This window comes from Melanerpes formicivorus, unplaced genomic scaffold (assembly GCF_026170545.1).
Source record: "Melanerpes formicivorus ecotype bairdi unplaced genomic scaffold, bMelFor1.0.p_v2 SCAF_25, whole genome shotgun sequence".
In the NCBI taxonomy this organism is placed as follows: Eukaryota; Metazoa; Chordata; class Aves; order Piciformes; family Picidae; genus Melanerpes; species Melanerpes formicivorus.
In genome coordinates, this window is record NW_027142377.1 from 6,917,690 (window position 1) to 6,928,783 (window position 11,094).

Below are 11,094 nucleotides of genomic sequence, written 5' to 3' on the forward strand. Positions count from 1 at the left end.
ATTCTCCAATATAACTTGGGTATTGTAAATACTAGAGATATTTACCTTCTGCTTCAGGGGAGTAGGGCTTTGGTATTCCAGCATGACATTTTTTTCCCTATCTTGCCTTAGCCTTTATTGGCACTGTGTTGCTAGACTCGGGGAGGGGGAACAGTAGTGGATTTCTACTCTTTTTCTCTGAGGTATGTAAGATGTCTCCTGCACAGGCAGATGGCTTTGGAGGAGATTGTCTCCAAGGAGCCCTGCTGACATTGGCTATGGCAGAATTCACTGTGCAGAAATTTTAACAGCAAAATTACATTGCAGATGTTATCCTCAAGTCACCATCAATCTCCTCCCTCCAGAAAGGCCTCTTTGATTAATGCTTGTAGCATAAGACAGAGAGACTGTAAGACACAGATTTCATAATCATAGAATTTTTCAAATCCAAACACTGCCATTGAATCATATATTGACCCTGAGGCTTTTACAGCTGTTTGCAGAATGGTGATCCTCAGGTCTCATGGGACAGTCCAGAGTTGGATGAGGTTAAAGACAGCCAGGGCATTGTCATCTGGAAGGAAGCAAGGGCCTTTCTCTGGATTTCTTATGGCATTTTTAATTGATTTTTACAAAGTACAGCAGTCAATGTTCCTCAGTTTTCTGTAGCAACACATTTTCTAAGTTCACCAAACAGCATTTGGATCTCTGAAACTTAAATACCTGGGGTTTGATAAAAAATTGTATCTTTATCATTTTCCCCCTTCCTAGTTTGCCATTACAAATGTGGAATACTCAGAACAGAAACTAAAAATGCCACTAGACAGAACATTTTGGTTGACAAGGCCATTTCTTTGTGTTGAAGGGTTAGGATTAATTATTATTTAGAAACATCCAAAGCAAAGCACAAAGGCTAGGCTTGGCCTGCCCACACAACATTACCTTGTTGATCTTCTATTGACTCTGACCATCCATTGCTCGTCACATGGCCACAGAAGTTGGGTGCAGGCACAGTGCCATGCTGCAGCAAACATACACTGACTTCCTAATCCTGATCCACGCTCTGAAAACTTCTCCCAGAAAAAGGTGGTTGAAGCAAGAAGGGTGAGGCTGAGATGCTGCACGGACACTGGATGATTTACCCACTCATGCAGTGAGCCAGTGGCATTGCCAAAATGTGAGTCAGGTCTCCTCTGCTCCTTAAATTTAGACTTGTCAGCCCTCATCTCTCTTTGCAGCTTTGTGAAGCGTAACAGGATCCAAGGCAGTTACAAAACAATGTCAAAGGTGTTAAAATGATTACCATAAAAATACATCTGTTTTCTGCAGTAATGCCTTTAGATGTTCCTGAGCTCTTGGAAACAAGAAGGGTGGCAACCAGCTGCCAGAGCATGTCTTGTATGGTCTTGGAGAAAAGAAGTCTGCAGAAATGGTGGGATTTACTTGCCTTTAAAAATCATTATTGGAGGTAGTTTCCCATGTGAGGCAGATCTCAATCTAGCTTCCAAATCCTCTAACCTGATTAAGGCCTTAAGAATTTGAAAAACATGAGTTTTTTCATACAAATATCTCACATTAAGGTCCCCGGTGCAGTGAATAAAATTAGGTGCCTAAATCCTATCTTGAGAAATCCAAATAGCGTGGCCTGCAGGGATGACCCAACCCTACCAAAGGCTGTAGTACACCCATGTCACTACAGTTTCCCTTTATATAAAGCTTACAAACATATACCTAAATACAGTTTTTATACAGTTTATACAGTTTACAGCCCATCTTGAGAAGGGATTTTCCTTTTACCTTTTTATGACATGTAGTTGTGCAAACAGAGCCTGACCAAGGACAGACAGTTTTGAGATATCTGTTACCTTCATCAGCCTTTGGATCACACCTTCACTGAAGGGAAGCAAAGGTCAGGCGTATGGATGGTGATTGCAGAGCTGCATCTCTTCATCTATGGTCACATTTCCTTCATAACACATGCTGGAAAGGATGTCAGTACAGAAGAATACAAAGATGCAGGACTCTGATGAATCTGTGTGGTGTATATTGGAAGGGAATGTTGCAACTTTCAGCTGAAGTAGCTGTGCTTTTGTGGCTTGCCAAGTCCTTGTATGCAGTTTGCCATACTCAGCTTTCTCAGGCCATACCACAAAGGAATTTTTCTACCCCAGCTTCTCAGAATACAGAATAAACCAGGTTGGAAGAGACCTTTGAGATCATTGAGTCCAACCTATCACCCAAACCCATCTAATCAACTAAACTATGGCACTAAGTGCCCCATCCAGTCTCTTCTTAAACACTTCCAGTTGATGGTGACTCCACCACCTCCCTGGGCAGCCCGTTCCAATGACCACTCACTCTTTCTGTGAAGGATTTCTTCCTAACATCCAGCCTAAACCTCCCTTGGTGCAGCTTGAGACTGTGTCCTCTTGTTCTGGTGCTGGTTGCCTGGGAGAAGAGACCAACCCCCACCTGGCTACAACCTCCCTTCAGGTAATTGTAGAGAGCAATAAGGTCTCCCTTGAGCCTCCTCTTCTCCAGGCTAAGCAACCCCAGCTCCCTCAGCCTCTCCTCATAGGGCTTGTGCTCCAAACCCCTCACCAACTTTGTTGCCCTTCTCTGGACACATTCCAGCAAGACAACTCCTCCCCCCGCCCCTAAACTGGGGGGGCCCAGAACTGGACACAGGACTCAAGGTGAGGCCTAACGAGTGCTGAGTACAGGGGCAGAATGATCTCCCTGCTCCTGCTGGCCACACTGTTCCTGATACAGGCCAGGATGCCATTGGCATTCTTGGCCCCCTGAACACAATGCTGGTTCATGTTCAGCCTACTAACAACCAGTACCCCCAGGTCCCTCTCTTCCTGGCTGCTCTCCAGCCACTCTGACCCCCGCCTGTAGCACTGCATGGGGTTGTTGTGGCCAATGTGTAGAACCCGGCACTTAGATGTGTTAAATCTCATGCCCTTGGACTCTGTCCATCTGTCCAGCCTGTCAAGGTCCCTCTGCAGAGCTCTCCCACCCTCTAACAGATCAATACCTGCCCCCAGCTTGGTGTCATCTGCAAATTTACTGATGATTGACTCAATCCCCTCATCCAGATCATCAATAAAGGTACTGAACAGGATGGGGTCCAGCACTGATCCCTGGGGGACTCCACTGGTGTCTGGCTGCCAGCTGGATGTGGCACCATTCACCACCACTCTGTGGGCTTGGCCCTCCAGCCAGTTCCTAACCCAGTGCAGAGTGCTGCTGTCCAAGCCATGGGCTGACAGCTTGGCCAGGAGTTTGCTGTGGGGGATGGTGCCAGAGGTCTTGCTGAAGTCCAGGTAGACTCCATCCACAGCCTTCCCACATCCACCAGGCAGTCACCTGATTATAGAAGGAGATCAGGTTGGTGAGGCAGGACCTGCCCTTCCTAAATCCATGCTGGCTGGGCCTGATCCTTTGGCCATCCTGTAAGTGCTGTGTGATTCCACTCAAGATGACCTGTTCTCCCCTGCACCATGCCAGGCATGGGTGTCACTCAAGCCCACAGAGCTGTGTCCCCCTTCATGGTGCAGAGAGAGTGGAGACAGATCTTGTCAGTGCCATAAGGGGCCAAATATGCCCAGGTTTGATCCCTGTGATGAAATTGGCCTGGCCCTGGGAACCATCTACCTTGGGAAGCTCCCACCAAGGAGGGAGAAATGACCTTCCTTTGAAGTAGAAGAACTTATCATTTCACTCCTGTACTGATTTCTTCACTACCCTATGGGGTACAGCCCCAGAGTTTTGACCTTGGTGCATAGTGCATCCAGCTTGTCTGCAGAGTACAGTCAAACCCAGAGCAGAAGAAGCTGCCCAGGGCAAAACGGATGTAGCACCATCAGAAGCAGTGATGGGTGGTTTTGTTGCTTTCCCTACCCTGCTTCCCAATGCTTTGTGGAGTTGTAAATGTCAGAGCACTTAAGCTCACTGAAGGAAATGTGGTATGTAGCATTTGACTTTTCAGAAGTACAGCGTGGTGGCAATTGTTAAACCTGCTTTCATGCACCAACAGTCCCTGCAAAATAATGTGTTAACAAAATAAATTTAGAAGCAGATGATGAAGCAGAAATTGAGCACTGGAGAGAGGCTGGATGCTGCAACCAGACTGATGTGGACACATCTCTGCAAAGCTGGAGATGAGCAGTGAAGGCTCTCCTTCAACCTTGGGGCAGGGTGTGTAGACAGGGTACAGGGGTGTCTCCATGTGGGGAGGGAGACCATGTCTCCATGAGGGTGAGAAGGGGATGACAGCTGTGGAAGGGATGTGTCTGCAGGGGTTCTTGGGCTGCCTGTGCTCACTGTACCTGTCCTTACTGCCCCAGCAGAGCATTGGCCAACCCAGTCAGTGCTCCCTGAAACGAGCACAGTGAAATTAGGTTGTTCTGGGTCGGTTGGTGTTGACACAACCTGCAGGTACATCCTGCTGGTCTGATCTGAAGGTGCAAACCCAACAGACAATGGGTATGAAGTGGGCAACACTCATTATTTAACAAGTTAAAGTTACTGCTATGTTTTCAGCTGCCCCATTGTGCCATTTTGGCAGCACAGATGCAAACTGTAACCCTGCCAAAAAGACTAATCTTTGTGTGTGTCCTGATGCATTCAAAAGTACGTTTCCTTGAGACATTCCTGGTTGCCACTGTGAGGTAATCAATGATCACTTTTTGAAAGTCACAAGATTTTAGCTGATCTGTCTTTTCCCATGGAAAAATACTAGGACATATGACCTCGGTGTGTGGTGGTAGCAATGCAAGGAGGTATCAACAGAAACAGAGAATACTCCTGAGGATGCTTGCTAGCTGGCAGCTGAAAACTTGTCTGCTGAGCTTCCTTTTGGGTAACCAAAGGAGATGCTGTTAGCAGTGGGAATTTGAAACTACACCCAAGAACTGCACTGAGCACTCTTCCTCCAGTATGGGAGTTCTAACTGGCTGCCTGTTTTTGTGAAAGGAGGGCTAAAACCAGAAGACAACTACAAGGAGGAAGGCAGATGCAAGAGACAGAAGCATACAGTGCTGGAAACATAAGGTGCAGCCCAGGAGGGGAAGAGGAGTGGATGCAGCAGAGAGGTAAAACAAGGCAGGCCCAAAGGTTTTCAGCTGTTGTGATGAGGCAGGAGGGCACAAGGGATAAAGCAATGCCAAAAGAGGGATAACAGCAGGTATTGGAAACTGAGAAAGTATATTCACCATCAGAAATTATAGCAAAAGTGGGCTGCTGTGCTCTTGCCATCCAGCTACACTAGGAAATTCAGAAAGAAATCCTTGTGGATGTAATTTAACAGCTTTTTGCTTGACTTGAAATCTCTGGATTATTTGCAAGTATCTTGAAAAGCTGAGGCTGAGTGTGCAGGGCTGGTTTTGTTAAGACTCTCTCACTTTTTGGACTGTCTTCACATCTGTGATATTTATGGGTAAAAATAATTCAGTACAAATATAGTTGTGTCTGTCTTTAAGAAGTCAAAGTTGTTGTGATGCCTGGGGCTGTGACAGAGACTGTGTTAGAGAGATGCAGGCTGAGAGCTGCTGCTGTAGAGAGGCAATGAAATCTGGAGTTAAATAAAAAAAACAGCTCCAGCATCACACTTCCACCCAGCCCCTTGTAGCTGGGCTCACAGTAAATTAGCACATGCTCCCAACAGCCCCTTCTGATATATTAATTAGCATGGCACCCTAACAAAGAAGGCAGTCAATCATGTTTTAATGACAACAAACTAAGCCTTTCTGTTTGTTTCAAGGCAGGCTGCCTCATATTGAGCTTTCAGCCACTGTCACAATAAAGAATGGAAGTGGATGATGGAAAACCAGAGAAGCTCTGATCTCTCCATGGAGAGATGGGAGGCTGTAAAGGTGCTGTTTGTATGCCAGCAAAGCAGAGTGAGCCAAAATGTGGAGACATCCCCCAGCAGAGCAGCAACAGCAGCGAGCTCTCTGGAGAATTCCTGCATCAGCCTCCTGCTTCTTAAATCTGGTCAATAAACATTAGATGAAATGGATGTTTCTTTTACAATACTTATCTGAACTTCAGCTACACTGGGCACCAGCTGGCGGCCATAAAATGTTTTGTGCTGGTTTATTAAAGAGGACTTTCAATTACCTTATTAAGAATTGACCATTGTCTCCCAGTACATTAAAATCAAAAGCTGTCAATGTGGTTCAATGATGTCTTGCATTCTGAAGGTTAAAGAGCCCAGCAGTGCTGCTGAGATGTTCCAGTGTACACAAGCTCCCATCATGGTGAGGGCATTTTCATGCCTTCTGCCACGATGTCTCCTGTCTGCAGACGGCATCTGTCCAGCGTCATTTTGTGAATGGGATCTGGAGTAAAACTAACACACTTGAAAGAAAATCCAGATTTTGTATGCAGTGTAGCACTGAGCTCCAGTTTGGAATGGGGTTTGAGTTTAAAAACAAGTGTAGGGTAGGATGATGTGTTTGGGAGTGGCTGTTAGGATATGGTGAATTGTGCAGCATTGCCTCCCACCCTAACCACCTTATTTCAGAGGACCAGGGAAGCAAAGCACAGGCAGTGCTGACCCTGAACTTCTGCTGTTTCATACCAGACCGTGAACCGGTAGCTCAGCTACTTGACTTGAGCCCTGGCTTTTATGACTGTGGCCAAATGACAGCTGCATAAACAAAGCAGAAATGCTGCTGAGTGGTTTGATGTTTAATCTGGGCTTCCTGAGACCTTTCTCTTCAATGACTCAGGCTCTTGTCCTTCACACACGCACACAAAGGATGTTCAGGCAATCTGCTTGTGGCAAATTTGCTTCTGAATTTTTGTTATTTGTTATTAATTCTACTGAGCCAAATGGTATAGATTTGACTGAAGGGGAGAAATTGCTTGTTGCTATCCAAGTAATGCAGCCAAACAGAGTCAGAAGATGTATTTACCAGGCATTTAACCCACCTCCTCACCTAAAACCAAACACCATAACCTGAACAAGACCTCTCTTTGCCCTGCAGCCCAGATGATTAAAATTATTCCTTAAGGATCAAAATATACATCAGCTTACAGAAACCCTTCACTGTACAATCCATAAGCATTCCCTGGGAACTGTAGAGGGGAGAACCACAGGACAGGAGAGCTTGGCAAGGGATGTTGAACAGGCTGCAGGCAATGGGACTGGTAAGGAATGACCAACTTTAGGGGCTACCATCACTTAATCCTTTTCACAGAGCTCATTACAGGAGAATATTTTATCCTCTAAGTATTGCATGATTTAGATATGGCATTGGTGGTTGTGGGTTTTGTGTGCTGCAAGCACCATTCCAAGGGGATAGTACAAAAAGAAAGAAACAAGCTTACATTCAAGATCTAATTTAGAGTGTAAATCCTCTGGTGATCACGGCAGATGCTCCTCTCTCAGAGCAGCTCTGAGTGCCAAGGTTCTTCTCCAGAAACTACATCCTGAACCTGCTGAAAGACCACTGTTAGTTAACTGGTAATAGCAGAAGGAGCCACAGAGTCTGTACAGCAAAATGAATGGAGCAGAATCTAAAAGCTGCACTAAACTTCTCAATAATCATAAATCTTGTTACCAACAGCTCTCAAGCTGCCTTACAGTGGAAATGATGCCTTCGCTTTGTGGAGGCAGAGATTCAAGTATTGAGGAATGAAGCGATTGTTCCTAGAGATGTGGGAGAGTAAAAAGGGTCTGGATTTCTGGGTTGCTGTGTTGTCCACAGGGCTACATTGCCTCCCTCTCATGACCAAGTGAGTCAGTGCAGGAATAACCTTCTGGCAATTTTCAGCTCTCCGGCTTTAGGGAAGCATTTCCCTCTGGGCCCTGCTGAGCAGCGCTGAGCTGTGGAGGCTGGCCAGGGTGATGCTGAGCAGCACCAAGGGAGCAGGTTTGACACAGGGCTTGTGATCTGCCTCTTCAGCCAAAAGCCTGCCTAATAGGTTTTGTTCCCTCTGTACTGGTCTCTGTGCATGCAGAAGTGGCAAAGCAGTCTGTGTGTGGCTTAAAGATCTGCTTTGCAGCATGTGACAGGGAGAAAATGATGCCCATTATATGCACGCAGCAGTCTGACTCCATCGCTGGTCACTTGCCACGGTGTTTATCTTTAGCTTTTGTTTTAATTTATTTTAAAGTAACATCAGGCAGGGATTAGAGAATATTTCCCTGCTTCAGTCTTCCCCCAGCGCCCTGCGCAGCGTGTGGCTGAGTCCTTGCAAGAGTCAACTTCTTCCCTGAGTTACTGGTGGGAAATAGGTGCCTGATCTAAGTATGTGGTAGCAGACAGCAGGGGATGGGTCAGGGCTGTTTCCCAGAATGAATTCTGCTCCAGGAAGAAACTGAAGTGGAAAATCGTAAGTCCCAAGAAGGGTTCTAGTTTTAACCTTCATCTTACCTTTTTTTTTCCCCCCTGTTTGGTTGGGTTTGGGGTTTTGGCTAATATTGAAGTCTGTAAATTGAGTAAACCTGTATTTACCTGCTGTGAGGCAATGATGATGAATTAACTCCTCCTACAACACTGTGGTGTGACTAAGCAAGAAATCCTTTTCTGAGAACATATCTTATGGCTTCAGAGCTTGTGTTGGGGGCAAAGAGGAGGAGAGCACAGGCTGTGACTCTGCAGGCGTTCTAACGATGATGAGAGTGAGCTTTTGCAGGGAAAAAAACATAAAAAATGACGCTTAAGTGCTTAGAAGGGCGCCCTACTGCTTTGCCTTTCAATCAGCAGAGGGCAGCAGAGATTGAAAGAAAACATTGCTAGACAAAAATCCTGCAGCAGTGGCCAGGAAGGGGGAAATACTTCTCCCACATATTTGCATGGGCAACGTGCGTGTGCTAGAGGTGGGCAGAGGTGGGTATGCGTCCCTTCTGGCCCCTCGACGGTCAAAATGTGCCAGCGAGGGCTCGCCAGGGGCCCAAGCCTTCATTGCTAATGCACTTTGAAGGAATGCAAGCCCATTTCTATCCCTCTAGCCTCTGCATTGCACCAGGATCTCACTCCTGTCTCACTTCTGGGTGGCAGAAGGAAAATATAGCAGTTAAATATTTGCAAGGAAGTTGAAAAGCCGTTCAGCTTTACATTTGAGCCCCAGGTCTTGCTCTGGGCTGCAAAGAAAATAGAGCATGCAAAACACTCAGTCCCTTTTGCCCAGCTAAGGCAAAAGCCTCATGGATGGACCTTTCCCCTGACAGAAGCTTTTATTCACAGTATGTTGGCAAGCTGCCCCTTTTCCTCCTTCAGCCACAGCTGCTGTTATTCCCCATCCCCCAGGAGCAGAACTTCACATCCCTTACACCAGCAGACTTGTCTCTCTGCCCCTGACATTACCAGTGTCTTTCTCTCCACAAATATTTCTCCTCATGCCCTCCTCTCCATGATTAAAACTGGTTATAAAACAAGCAAAGAAACAATGTGAGCCCATTTACACACCAGGATCCTGACAAAACCCAACCCTGTGCTCTCCTGCCCACCAAGAGAACAACAGCAGCGGCAAAAGCCTAAGATGGTGCCAGAAAATCTCTACATTGTCTTCTTAGATTGATCTTGTGCAAATTTGCAATTGAAGGCCACATTTTTACAGCAGGGTTAAATATGTAGCCCTAGTGAGTGCCAAGGCACATCACCATCATCCCATTGTTCAGGCTGCCACAGAGAAGCAGATTGCACATGGGTTTTCAGGAGCCTCCCCCAGCAAAACTCTCCCATTTTATCAGAACCCAAAATGAAGGGGCTGGGTAGAGACTGGCCCCGGCTCCACTTGCTTAGCTGCCTGATGCCACCAACACAGGAGATTTCCTCATACAGTAACTCAGCTTCAGGGATGGAGAAAGGTACTTGCTGCACCATAGCTCTCCAAACCAGGATTATTAGGGATCTAATTATCTATGTTCTATTGCAATCATTACTGTTATAATTAATAACTCTACATATTTACAACTATAAATAATTAGAACTTAGAAGCTTCAGCAGAAGGAAGGCACCAACATTTGCTTTTCTTTAGAGCAAACCTCACTGAAGCAAAGCTGTCTGCTGAGGACTTGCAGGTATACATTTGGCATATACTTGCAGGATTAGAGAGTCTCAGATATCCAATGGGCTGCTGTCTGCTCTGGCACAGTGTTGTGCCTTTTCAGGTGTGACTTTCAAGTGTGCCTTTCACTCGTGCTATATTTTCTTGGCTTAGTTTATTGCTTCAAGGCAAATTTCTGATTATTGACAGTACCCCAGGCAGCAAACCCAGGGAAAAAGCACTGATGTCTCAGCTGCTGTAGCATGAGTCTTCAAATTATAAGGCATTTTTCACTACAAAAGGAAGGAGCAGGGTATTTCTTGCCAGAGAGAGGGAGAAGGAAGGAAGACTTCTCTCACCAGGAAGTCTTTGCATTGGTCCAGCTGGGACTGGACAAGAATGCATTTTATGTGGGGAAAACATGGGCAGTTCATTGAAGTGTGACGGGAAATTGGGTGGTTAGAAGTGGTGTTAACACATGCTGGCATGGTACAAATCCTTGCCTGCATGAATTTTATTTTCTACCAGTGCCTCTTCAACACAGGAGTCACGAGCAGTTCCCAGATACAGACTTCCATACAAGAAGTGGGCTCAGCACCATCCTTACCAGTTTCTTGCTGCATTTGTATTTCAGACTGAAACTGTCAGCAGCTGAAGGCATACTAAAGACAGGGATGCTAGAGAATTTCTCAGGCATGTCCTGTGCATGGTTGCAAGCTGGGCCCAGAGACGCAGAGTGTGAGATAAATGACCTGCTCTCCTAGACAGGCTGGGAAGTGGGGTTGAATGGTGTTTACTGACATCTTAGAAATTGTTTTGAAGATTTGGGGCAGCTTTCTTTTAAACCCAGGAATCTAGCAAGCATCTCTTCCAGCACAGGTAGGCAGTGTAATTGTACACCAAGCCTCCCCACTTAGCACCAGGACAAAACCTAAAGAGTTTATCAGTGTAGCATTACACACAGATCGTCTTCTGCCAGAGCTCAGTCATCACTTGGAGTGACTCGACCTCTGCTGCAAACACTCCCTGTAAACAGTCAGTAGTTAACACAGTTTTGCAACTGAGGCATTCAACTGAGATGGGTCAGAAGAGGCATGAGCAATTGTTTAT